This window comes from Phyllobates terribilis, unplaced genomic scaffold (genome assembly GCF_046119375.1).
Source record: "Phyllobates terribilis strain yellow unplaced genomic scaffold, ASM4611937v1 Scaffold_710__1_contigs__length_769263, whole genome shotgun sequence".
Lineage (NCBI taxonomy): Eukaryota > Metazoa > Chordata > Amphibia > Anura > Dendrobatidae > Phyllobates > Phyllobates terribilis.
Genome location: NW_027363470.1, coordinates 324,795 through 338,427, shown reverse-complemented (window position 1 = coordinate 338,427; position 13,633 = coordinate 324,795). Strand labels below are relative to the sequence as shown.

The 13,633-nt window shown below is 42.3% G+C and overlaps 3 non-coding genes across 3 annotated transcripts; all 3 read right to left on the bottom strand.

Moving 5' to 3' along the window:
• Positions 1-5,421: 5,421 nt before the first annotated feature.
• LOC141236463 (U2 spliceosomal RNA) lies at positions 5,422-5,612 on the bottom strand. The gene has a single exon (XR_012302115.1). It is a non-coding gene; the product is annotated as a U2 spliceosomal RNA (small nuclear RNA).
• A 1,115-nt stretch (positions 5,613-6,727) lies between these two features.
• LOC141236752 (U2 spliceosomal RNA) lies at positions 6,728-6,925 on the bottom strand. The gene has a single exon (XR_012302392.1). It is a non-coding gene; the product is annotated as a U2 spliceosomal RNA (small nuclear RNA).
• Positions 6,926-13,080: 6,155 nt separating this feature from the next.
• Positions 13,081-13,271, bottom strand: LOC141236462 (U2 spliceosomal RNA). The gene has a single exon (XR_012302114.1). It is a non-coding gene; the product is annotated as a U2 spliceosomal RNA (small nuclear RNA).
• Positions 13,272-13,633: the final 362 nt, after the last annotated feature.

Genomic DNA, 13,633 nt, shown 5'->3' with positions numbered 1-13,633 from the left:
ATCACGATTTCTCTTTTCAGCTTTTCCATTTTTGAGTTCCAAAAGAAGGTAAAACAAGTTTTGGTTATCTTTTTTAAAACATTAACAGGCGGGGGGAAAACCATGCTAAGATACAATAAAAGAGGTAAAATCACCATCTTTAAAACCAATACTTTACCCTCCATTGTAAGTCTCCTCATGTTCCACATACATATTTTCGTATTTACTTTCTGTGTAATTGTTTCCCAACTATTATAACCATCATTATTTTCAGTGAATGATAAACCTAAAATGGAAATGGATTCGGAGACATTAATTGGTACATCACGTAAAATCATCCCCCCAACACTTAAAATGTTACACTTATTAAAATTGATTTTAAAACCAGAAGCTAGACAAAAGGATTGCACTTGATGGAGAGTGGCCGTAAGTGATGGTGCATCTGTACACAAGACCGCCACGTCATCCATGTAGCCTACAACCTTGGCCTCCAAACCACCGCTTCCAGGCAGAGGGACACCGCATATCTGTTTATTTTGGCGTATTGCACATAACATTGGTTCCAGTGCACAGATAAACAGTAGGGGGGACAGAGGGCATCCCTGTTTCACCCCTGACCGTAAAAATACCTCTTGTGTCTTAAAACCATTCACTAAAATCTTACTTGTACAATCCTTGTAAAATGCTTTAAGCGATAGTAAAAACCCTTCTGGTATGCCCATTTTCTCTAAAACTTTAAAAAGATAAAAGTGTGAGACACGGTCAAATGCTTTTTCAAAATCAATAGATAAAATCGCCATTTTCCCCTTTCTGTCTTTCACATCCTCAATACAGTCTTTCACTAAATTCAGATTGTCCCATATACTGCGCCCCGGCACCCCACACACTTGATTAGAATGAATAACTTTGCTGATGACTTCTTTTAGACGATTTGCACAAATTTTAGCCATTATTTTATAGTCACAATTTAAAAGTGTTATTGGTCTCCAGTTTTCTAATTTTGATTTATCGCCTTTTTTGTATAGGAGGGAGACTTCACCTTTCTTCCAGGAATTTAATAAAACCTTATTATTAAAAACCTCAGTAAACAAATAAAACAAATCATCTTTTAAAATATCATAAAAACATACATAAAATTCTATTGGGATGCCATCAGGACCAGGGACCTTTCCAGTTTTAAAACTTTTAATAGTTTTTAACACTTCTTGTTCCGTTAAAACTTGGGATAAAAACTCTTGGGATGCGGGATCTAAAACAGCTGTTAGTCCTTGCAGCGAATCATCCATTAATTTATTATCTATATTTTTTCCATTAAAAAGATTAGAAAAAAAAACCTCAACTTTACCCAGCATATTTTTTATATTATTCTCACCATCTATATGGTCAATTATCACTTTTTCTTTTTTATTTTTCCTAAAAAAATATCTGGAACACTTTTCATTTTCTTCTATATGTTGTACTCTAGAACGAAAAATTATCTCTTTTCCTTTTTGTTCTAGCCATTTTGAAATCTCTTCTTTTAAGTTTGAAATATCAAGTTGTACATCTATCCCATTGTCTCTGAGCTTAAATAATGTTTGTAGGCGGGTATTTAAAATTCTATATTCTTCATATTTTTCTTTGGCTCTACATATACTCTTTTTAATAAAAAAGTCTTTTATTTTTACTTTCATTCTATCCCACCATACACTCATAGTCTCATTTGTTTTTTTCCCTTTTCTACATTTCCTATAAAACTCAATAAAATCTGATAAAATCTGCGGGTCGGTTAAAAGGGATACGTTCATTTTCCAGCTTTTCTTACCACATTTTTTGTTGTCATTTACTTTTATGGTAAAGGATAAAAGTTTATGGTCTGAAAATATATTAGTTAAAACTTCACATTTGGCAGGTATTGTTTTATCTGAACCAAAAATAAAATCAATCCTAGAGCTACAATTAGCATTGCTCCAAGTGAAACCGGCATCCTCTGGGCTGTCACTATGACACTCTTTATATATGTCTATCAATTTAGCATCTTTGACTATATCATGTAGCATACCTGAGGTTTTATCGTAGTTCCTGCTTACAGAGCTGGAGCGCCGGTTTTCACCTTTTAAAACACAATTAAAATCCCCTGCTAAGATAAAAGGTTCAGAGTTATTAATGAATAATGGTAAAAGATCAAGCATTTCGGCTCTTTCATTTTTCTCTGGGGATCCATAAAAATTTAAAAACTGCCATCTAATACCATCAATAAAAGCTTTCACTAATAAAATACGACCTGGTAAAATTTCCTGAATAAAATCAATTAAAACGTTCCCTTTAAAAAGTATGGCTACACCCGCTGATCCTGCAGCATTTGATCCGGACCAGACAGATGGCCCACACTTCCACTCATCTTTATATTTTTGATATGACATTTCATGTGGGATATTACATTCTTGCAGAAAAAATACAGATGCAGTAAAACACGTAAAAAAATTAAAAAGAGCAGTTCTTCTCGTGTTAGATTTTATGCCTCTCACGTTGAGGGAAATACCTTTGAGTTCAGCCATCATTAGAAAATGTAGAAATTTTACTTAGGTAACTAAGAGCAACGGATTTACCTGTCCGATGAACCTGATCAGACCACTGGGCTTGCGCCTCCCTCCTCATCTGATAGTATCGTCACGAGAGTCTCCGTGGAGGAGGAAAGATTACCACATTTATATAAACCCGACGCTACACTGGCATAGCTCGGAGGGCTGGCTGGCAGAACCCGCTGGGTCTCCATTGGCTGGCCATGCAGTTCCTCATCAGGTGGGTCCCCGAGGGGTTCCGCCGCCCCTGTTTGACCTGTAGAAGGTCGTCCTATAGGAGGAGGTTGCGCACAAGGCAGAGCCTCTGACTCTTCAGAGGCAGCAAGATCCCGGTCCCCACCTGTAGCAGCGGAGACCGAAACCCCTGAGGGTCCAGCGTCCACGTCCCCTTCTGGAGAAGTGTCCATCTGTTCACCTCCTGCTGCCTCCTCCGAACCACCCTTTTTCTTTTTCTTAGGACCCACCTTTATCCACTCAGCGCCCTCAGCACTAGGAGACCCAGACTGGGCATGGGCTTCTGTGTCGGCCTTTTGCCGGTCCCTTTTGACCTTACCAGTAGTGCCCTTCTGCTCCTTCTCAGCCCTCCTTTTGGACTCCCGCAGGTCCTGCAGCCAGGTTTTGGGATTTGGTATTTTACCTGTCATAGACTCTGGAGACACTTCACTATTTGGTACGCCCTTATTGTCTCCAGAGGCTCCAGGTTGTTGTTCCTCCTCCTGAGGGGTGGTCTGATCTTTTGGTCCTTGGTCGGACGTCTTGGACTTCCCCTTTTGCTCATCTTCCCGAAATCTGTGAGGGCAAGAAAAATAAAAGTGACCTGGAGTCTGGCAAAAACTGCATTTCTTTTCCTTAGGGCATTCTTTTGTCTCATGTTCTTCACTAGCACAATTTCTACATGATACATGACAGTTTTCTTTTGAATGACCATAGCGCCCACAATTTCTGCAATATACTGGCATCCCAGAAAAGAAGAAATCCCCATTTGTTTGCCCAATTTTGAAACGGGCAGGGGGGATCCGTATACCACCTGGTGTATTTGGATCTCTTGTACACTTCACAAGGAATTTCCACTTAGATGTCCATATGTTATATTCGTTTAATATCTTCCCAATACATTTAACACTTTTAAAATAAATTGCTAGAAATGACATTACTTCTGGAGCAGAAACAAAGGGCGAAAATATTTTTACAATAACCAGTCTTACCTCATCCAGGACGTGCTCAACAATTTGTATCCCTTTCAAAACAGGACTATTTTCAACTTTTTTTAACTTTTCTAGTACATCTCTAAAAATACCTTCTCCGGTGAATGTGATGTCATAGTCACCTCTTCTAGGATAATCCTGGATGGAGAGAATTTCATTCCTTTGTACGCCAAGAAGGTTCCTGAGCACGTCCTGGACTACATACCCTAATTTCCTCATATCCGAGCCACCCGCCGTGAAGTGAACTCGGATAGAGTTTTTTAGCCTCGCATAAAGAGGCACGAGGTTAGGGTCAACCTCCATGGAAAAACGCAACAAGGTTGCAAATTGCAGCCGCTTGCAATCTGCGCTCCCAGTGTTCTTGCAGCGAAAAACACCTGGAAGCTGGGGGATCGCAACTCGTTACCCTGGGACTAAGCCCTCTCCCTAATAGCAGCAAGCAGGTTAAGTCCACCAAAGTGGACGATCCTGCCAGGCCAAGGAGAGGGGTACCCGAGTGCCCTTCAACTACAATCTCCTGCAATAAAGCACTTGATCTTAGCCAAAAGGCCGAGAAGCGATAACCAGAATTGGTTTCAAACTACGGAGCCACCCAAGGATCCTGAAAAGTCCATTTGTGGAGATGAGCTCCTGGACTCCCGTTAAGAAGACATGTTGTCAACCTCTAGATCCCTTACATGCCTGCACTTTTCGGCTTGCTGCTGCTGCAATCCACGCGTTTTAGATCTGCATAACTCCACCTCTTTAAACACAGCACCTTCACCCCCTGCTGTTCCCACCCGCCTCAACACCGTTGGAAGGGAGGAGAACCAATTAAGGCGGGGGGTGGGGTGGAACGAGCAGCTGTCTACCCTTAGCAGGAGGGCTCCTGATTACATACCTCTCCTGCTGCTGCTGCTGCTGGCTGTCCAGCAGCAGACTGAAGGTGGCTGCTGCTGTGCACAGGTATATAAAGGCTCAGAGCCTATTATGACACGCGCAGCCAGCGTTCCATTGCCACATTCCATCTACTGCAGGCAGGATACCTGGCTGGCTGAATGTCGCTGAGAAGCTCACAGAGACCGCCATAAGCAACAGTTTAACAGAATGCCACAGACTAATCAACCAAACTTTTTGGGTTGGGTTCTCTTTTATAGTCTGCAGGCATTAAATGAAAGAAGTCAGTGTTCCAGCAGAAGGAGACAACGTTTCAGAAAAGGCATTGTAGCAAACCAAAAAAGAAATTTTAAGCGCAGCAGAGTAACCAGCGCACATACCTGTTAGCTCAGGTGAGTTTAAAAGGCTGCTGTTGATAACAAGGGCATTTGCTAAATAGATGGTGTGTGTGCAACAATATACTGAAAGGTCAATTATATTGTGCAGCTTATCTCACCACCTGTAGTTATTTAGGTGAAAGCTCCAAAATGCTTGCCTAATATGTCTGTTTATCCAAAAGGAAGTAAAAAGGGAGAGCTAGAAAGATAGCATTGCATCACATTACATGGCAATGCAATGCACAGTTGCTGAAGTTGAACCAAAATGAGCTTGTAATCTGGCTTCTGCAACTTTGAACATGAAAAATCCAATGAGGAGAAGAAAAGCAAAGCCAAAGAGTCCATCCCAAAATCCGACAAACAAGCAAAATGAACAAAAAACATTGAATTCAATTCTTTCTGATTTTAGAAACTGCATTAAAGAAGGGGTGCACCGGTCCTGGAGATACTGCAATACCAGGTCAATGCGTGGAGTGGACAGAGCAAGCTCTTTTTCCATCTCCCTGTTCTAAAAATCCATTTAATATATGGTCCCCAGATAGGGGACGTATCAGATATTAAACTGATAAGAACAGATACTACACTTGATCTTAGCCAAAAGGCCGAGAAGCGATAACCAGAATTGGTTTCAAACTACGGAGCCACCCAAGGATCCTGAAAAGTCCATTTGTGGAGATGAGCTCCTGGACTCCCGTTAAGAAGACATGTTGTCAACCTCTAGATCCCTTACATGCCTGCACTTTTCGGCTTGCTGCTGCTGCAATCCACGCGTTTTAGATCTGCATAACTCCACCTCTTTAAACACAGCACCTTCACCCCCTGCTGTTCCCACCCGCCTCAACACCGTTGGAAGGGAGGAGAACCAATTAAGGCGGGGGGTGGGGTGGAACGAGCAGCTGTCTACCCTTAGCAGGAGGGCTCCTGATTACATACCTCTCCTGCTGCTGCTGCTGCTGGCTGTCCAGCAGCAGACTGAAGGTGGCTGCTGCTGTGCACAGGTATATAAAGGCTCAGAGCCTATTATGACACGCGCAGCCAGCGTTCCATTGCCACATTCCATCTACTGCAGGCAGGATACCTGGCTGGCTGAATGTCGCTGAGAAGCTCACAGAGACCGCCATAAGCAACAGTTTAACAGAATGCCACAGACTAATCAACCAAACTTTTTGGGTTGGGTTCTCTTTTATAGTCTGCAGGCATTAAATGAAAGAAGTCAGTGTTCCAGCAGAAGGAGACAACGTTTCAGAAAAGGCATTGTAGCAAACCAAAAAAGAAATTTTAAGCGCAGCAGAGTAACCAGCGCACATACCTGTTAGCTCAGGTGAGTTTAAAAGGCTGCTGTTGATAACAAGGGCATTTGCTAAATAGATGGTGTGTGTGCAACAATATACTGAAAGGTCAATTATATTGTGCAGCTTATCTCACCACCTGTAGTTATTTAGGTGAAAGCTCCAAAATTCTTGCCTAATATGTCTGTTTATCCAAAAGGAAGTAAAAAGGGAGAGCTAGAAAGATAGCATTGCATCACATTACATGGCAATGCAATGCACAGTTGCTGAAGTTGAACCAAAATGAGCTTGTAATCTGGCTTCTGCAACTTTGAACATGAAAAATCCAATGAGGAGAAGAAAAGCAAAGCCAAAGAGTCCATCCCAAAATCCGACAAACAAGCAAAATGAACAAAAAACATTGAATTCAATTCTTTCTGATTTTAGAAACTGCATTAAAGAAGGGGTGCACCGGTCCTGGAGATACTGCAATACCAGGTCAATGCGTGGAGTGGACAGAGCAAGCTCTTTTTCCATCTCCCTGTTCTAAAAATCCATTTAATATATGGTCCCCAGATAGGGGACGTATCAGATATTAAACTGATAAGAACAGATTTTTTTTTTTTTTTTTTTTTTTTTTTCTCCTCAGACGAGGAAATTCCACAGTCTATGGAAACCAGACAAAGGAAAATTCCATCAAAACAGCTGCGTCAAATCCAATACGCAATTTGCTGTCCCCATCATCATCGGAAATATTTATTTCATATTTCAAAACAACAATAACAAAAATCAAGAGGTACTAACAATATATCTCCACTTTTTAACTTTCCATATTCCCTCCGCATCCACTTCCCCTCTCCTCTTTTTGTCCCATAGGAAACACACATACATCTTCCCCAAAATCACCTTCACACTATCCTTTACAGCAATTTCCTTCCTTTTAAACACATACACATTCCTCACATCCCATAACACTTCCTTTATACACGCAAGCATCAACCACAAGACTCTTTCCTTCGTCCCATCACATATTCCCAAACCAAACATAAACAACTCAAAAGACAACAAATTCACACCACACAATTCTTTACACAAAGGCCCCATTCTCCCAATCACATCTCTAGCATACTGGCAATTCCAAAAAACATGCAACACACTTTCCCTTCCACCACAGCCATTTCTTGGACACATTTCACTCCTCACCAAACCTCTATTCCTCTGAAATTCTCTCACAGGTAATACTCCATGTAAAGACTGCCACACAACTTCACTCTGTTTGTTGGTCATACCACTCATCCGCACTTTCTTCCAAACCTTCTGCACATCACCACCCCTAACCATATTTATTCCACATTCTACCTCTCTACATTCAATCATCCTATACACAGCCTTCTTATTCTCCAGCAATCTCACATCTGCATCACACAGTTCATACCTCACCAAAAACTTATAAACCCACACATACCATACAGGCACCTCAAAAGCAATCGGACATTGCAAATCCCTTTCTTGCCACTTTAAACGAAACAAATACGCTCCAAATAAATACCTACACATAGATGAAAACTTTCCATCCGCCCTAATCACTTTCAAAACAAACACAACGATATTCACACCAAAAAACACGTCCAAATTCGGAAAACCCAAACCACCTTTTTCCACTCTTTTAACCAAAATTTCTCTCCTAGCTCTCTCCATTTTCGAGTTCCACAAAAAAACAAATAAAATTCTATTCAAGCTTCTCATACACATATATCCTGGTGGAAATACTACCGCAATATATAAAAATATTGGCAACACCACACTCTTAACAATTAAAATCTTCCCAAAAAAGGATAAACTCCTCAATTTCCAAAAATTCAACTTCTGCTCAACTTTTCCTTTCGCATCATCCCAACTTTCTTTCCCATCCAAACTCTCTGAAAACTTCACACCCAAAACTTTAATAGGTCCATTCACTACATTCACACCTACATCCCTACTTAAACTTCCGCCTCCAAAACCCTTACACTCACTCTTTTCCCAATTCACTTTAAACGCAGATGCACCACAAAAAATAGACACTAACAACTTCACCCGCCTCACCGAACATTCAGAATCACATAATACACACACGTCATCCATATAACCACTCACCTTCCATTCTTTTCCTCCACCTCCCGGCACTTGCACACCACGAATTACCTTATCTTTCCTCAGCATACACAACAATGGCTCAATTGCACAAATAAATGCTACAGGGGACAAAGGACACCCCTGTCGCACACCCGAAAACACATTCACTTTCCTACCCACATACCCATTCATTAAAACACAGCTATAAACACCCGCATACAAACTTCTCACTCGCCCAACAAAATCAGCCGGAAAACCCATTTTTAACAACACTCTGAACAAAAAACCATGCGACAACCTATCATAAGCCTTTTCAAAATCCAAACTTAACAAAAATACACTCTTCTTACGACCCATGCAATCCCATAGACAATCTCTTAACATACACACACACTCATGAATCCGCCTCCCAGGTACCGCACAACACTGCTCATCCCCAATCACACTCTCTATCACATCACGCATCCTATTAGCCATAAGTTTTGCATAGATTTTATAATCACAATTAAGTAACGTTATTGGCCTCCAATTCCTCAGACTTTTCAAATCCCCTTTCTTAGGAATTAACACAACCAAACCTGCACGCATACTCTCAGTCACCTCCATGTTTCCCCACATATACTTACATACATCCACAAAGTCCTTACCAATCACACCCCACATCACACGATAAAATTCTACTGGGAGGCCATCCTCCCCCGGCGTCTTATTCAAAGCCATACTACACATAACCTTCCATACCTCATCACCAGTCACCTCACCCATCACTCTCTCTCTTTCTGCTTCACTCATCTTACTCTCTAACACACTCAAAACATCATTCTCCAAACATTCATCCCTCTGTTTCACTGCATACAGATCCTCATAAAACTTAGCCACCTCTTCACACATATCCTCTCCACTCACCTCACTTCCATCTGCTCCATACACCACGCTCATACTCTGTTTCTTTCCAAAAACTTTTTTAAAGAAAAACCGAGAACATTTCTCATCCTGCTCCATCTTATCAATCTTTGCCCTAAACACTATGCTTCTCCCTCTCTCCAACAAAAACTCACTAATCTCCTTTTTTACCTCTAAAATATCCTCCTCCACCTCAACTCCTCCTTCCCTTAACTTATACAAAACGCTCAACCGCGCGTTCAGTTTAACAAAACTCTCTCTTTTAATTGCTGCATACTTGTATCCTAAATTTTTAAAGAACATTTTTGCTTGTTTCTTCACCCAGTCCCACCACTCACAAACATTCCTGAACTCATTTTTATGCTTACACCATTCTTCATACCGCCTTTCATACTCCTTTCTCACATCTTCATTCTCTAACAGTTTAACATTTAACTTCCACAATCCTCTCCCAAACACTCCATCAACTTTTATATCCAACTCACACAACATACACACATGATCTGAAAAAAGAACGTTTTCCTGCCTATAATTAACAGAAACCATATTTTTAGAAATAAAACAATAATCCAATCTGGATTGTACCCTACCACTCTCAGAAAAGAAAGTGTTCAACAAAGGATTCATGTTACACACGCGCTGCATATCACACAACCCAAAATCATTCACTAACTCCAATAATGCTTTCCCAGACACATCCACATTCACTCTCCCCACATCACAGTTCATATCACCCACAATTACCACAGGTATTCTTCCTGGAACAAAAAGCTTAATTTTTTCAAATAAATTTTTGCGCTCATTTTTTTCAACTGGCGCATAAACATTAATAACACAAAACTTTACATTCTTGTATACAAAATTAGCAAGGATACATCTCCCCACCTCAATAACCAAATAATCACTCAAAACAACCTCCCTTCCTTTAACCAAAATACCCACACCATCATTCTTATTACATGCACTCCCCGACCACACAGACGCTCCATAAGACCATTCATCCCCTTTCACACCATCCACTACCCCACATTCTTGTAAACAAAAAATAGATGCATTTTGCATAGCTAAAAACTCAAAAATAGCAGCTCTTCTTACTTTACTTTTAAACACTCTTACGTTTTGGGACACTATGGTAAATCCCATAATACTTCTACTCCTTCACCAATTACACAAAGAAATAGCCTTTGGCCTAAACCAAAGCTCACAAGAGGACAAAAAGAAAAAACATTTACAATATTATATGGTGACACTATCCAGCACCACCACTATCCTCCTCCGCCATCAGAACAGAACAGCTGGTTTCCGACCCGCTGGCTTCACCAGCCACACTCCTCATTCTGGCAGTTCTGATCTTCCTCTGAGGCTCACTAAAATCTGCATCATCACTGCCCCCACCATCCTCCCTACGACTCTTCTTTGCACCCCTATCATCCTCCGAAGAAAAATCTTCAATGTTTTCAGGACCCGAAGGGTGTTCAGGACTGTCGGGTTCCGAGATTTGCACTTCACATCCTGTTGCGTCCATTGCCTGTCCAAAAGTCATCATCTCAGGCAGCTCTGCTTCCACCACTTTCCTAGATATTCTCGCAGACACTGCCTTTTTCTCCACCTTTGCCACTTCCCTCCAGAACTCCTTTTCTTCCCTCCGCTTCTTCCTCATTTCTTCAGCAGAAGAAGAACATGGTCTCAGGGACACCTCCTCTGGCGCCGTAGAGGGAGAGGCTCTACCAGTTTCCCGCCTCCTTCCCTCTCTCTCCTCCCTCTCCAATCTTTCCAGCACTTTCAGTGCGCTTGCCATCTGCCTCCTCTCCAGCTCCTCCTCCTTCTGTTCTTTATCAGAACGTCTAGGTGCACTCATAGGACAGTCCTTATACATGTGATCACTACTCCCACAGACATCACAGGACTTGGCCTCTGGACACTGGTTGGCCATATGCCCCTCCTTTCTGCAATTTCGGCAACACTGCCCTTTAAGGCATGTTACCATGGTATGTCCGAAAGAAAAGCATCTACGGCAAAACATGGGCTGGCCTGGGTAAAAGAGGAAACCTCTATGGCCTGCAACGGAAAAATTTGATGGAGGGTGTCTAAAGCCCCCCACACTGTCAGGATCCCTTTTCAATTTCACACGGAATTTATACTGACAGTTAAAGATTCCTAGACAATTGACTTGCTTCACTCCCTTCCGCACATATTCACAGTAGCGAGAGAGGAAGCACTCCAGCAGCTCAGGGTCTGTAAAAGGGTTATAGACAGTCACAGTCACCTCCTTTTCTTGCAGACCAAACAAAGGTTCCCATCTAACTCCTTCCAAGCAGGGGTCACTAGAGTGACCACGGAGCCATTCAAAGACATTAAGGCAAACATCCTGGTCCATAAAGGTAACGTCATAATTACCTTGACGTGAAAATTCGTTGACACTGAAGATCTCAGAACGTCTTGCTCCAGCTTTGCCTTCAACGATGTCTTGGACAATGAAAACCACGTTGTTCTTGTTCTGGTCAGATGGATCCACGGACAAACGGATGGTGTTCTTCACAAAAGACATCTTGGATTCTGTCGGTATGGAATACCACAGGAAAAAGCAGAAAATCCTCCACAAAAGGGTCCGGATTCCTCCAGGAGACTCGCACCAATCAAGGTACAGTCATACGATCGCAGCCAAAAGGCCGAGAAGCGATAACCAGAATTGGTTTCAAACTACGGAGCCACCCAAGGATCCTGAAAAGTCCATTTGTGGAGATGAGCTCCTGGACTCCCGTTAAGAAGACATGTTGTCAACCTCTAGATCCCTTACATGCCTGCACTTTTCGGCTTGCTGCTGCTGCAATCCACGCGTTTTAGATCTGCATAACTCCACCTCTTTAAACACAGCACCTTCACCCCCTGCTGTTCCCACCCGCCTCAACACCGTTGGAAGGGAGGAGAACCAATTAAGGCGGGGGGTGGGGTGGAACGAGCAGCTGTCTACCCTTAGCAGGAGGGCTCCTGATTACATACCTCTCCTGCTGCTGCTGCTGCTGGCTGTCCAGCAGCAGACTGAAGGTGGCTGCTGCTGTGCACAGGTATATAAAGGCTCAGAGCCTATTATGACACGCGCAGCCAGCGTTCCATTGCCACATTCCATCTACTGCAGGCAGGATACCTGGCTGGCTGAATGTCGCTGAGAAGCTCACAGAGACCGCCATAAGCAACAGTTTAACAGAATGCCACAGACTAATCAACCAAACTTTTTGGGTTGGGTTCTCTTTTATAGTCTGCAGGCATTAAATGAAAGAAGTCAGTGTTCCAGCAGAAGGAGACAACGTTTCAGAAAAGGCATTGTAGCAAACCAAAAAAGAAATTTTAAGCGCAGCAGAGTAACCAGCGCACATACCTGTTAGCTCAGGTGAGTTTAAAAGGCTGCTGTTGATAACAAGGGCATTTGCTAAATAGATGGTGTGTGTGCAACAATATACTGAAAGGTCAATTATATTGTGCAGCTTATCTCACCACCTGTAGTTATTTAGGTGAAAGCTCCAAAATCCTTGCCTAATATGTCTGTTTATCCAAAAGGAAGTAAAAAGGGAGAGCTAGAAAGATAGCATTGCATCACATTACATGGCAATGCAATGCACAGTTGCTGAAGTTGAACCAAAATGAGCTTGTAATCTGGCTTCTGCAACTTTGAACATGAAAAATCCAATGAGGAGAAGAAAAGCAAAGCCAAAGAGTCCATCCCAAAATCCGACAAACAAGCAAAATGAACAAAAAACATTGAATTCAATTCTTTCTGATTTTAGAAACTGCATTAAAGAAGGGGTGCACCGGTCCTGGAGATACTGCAATACCAGGTCAATGCGTGGAGTGGACAGAGCAAGCTCTTTTTCCATCTCCCTGTTCTAAAAATCCATTTAATATATGGTCCCCAGATAGGGGACGTATCAGATATTAAACTGATAAGAACAGATACTACACTTGATCTTAGCCAAAAGGCCGAGAAGCGATAACCAGAATTGGTTTCAAACTACAGAGCCACCCAAGGATCCTGAAAAGTCCATTTGTGGAGATGAGCTCCTGGACTCCCGTTAAGAAGACATGTTGTCAACCTCTAGATCCCTTACATGCCTGCACTTTTCGGCTTGCTGCTGCTGCAATCCACGCGTTTTAGATCTGCATAACTCCACCTCTTTAAACACAGCACCTTCACCCCCTGCTGTTCCCACCCGCCTCAACACCGTTGGAAGGGAGGAGAACCAATTAAGGCGGGGGGTGGGGTGGAACGAGCAGCTGTCTACCCTTAGCAGGAGGGCTCCTGATTACATACCTCTCCTGCTGCTGCTGCTGCTGGCTGTCCAGCAGCAGACTGA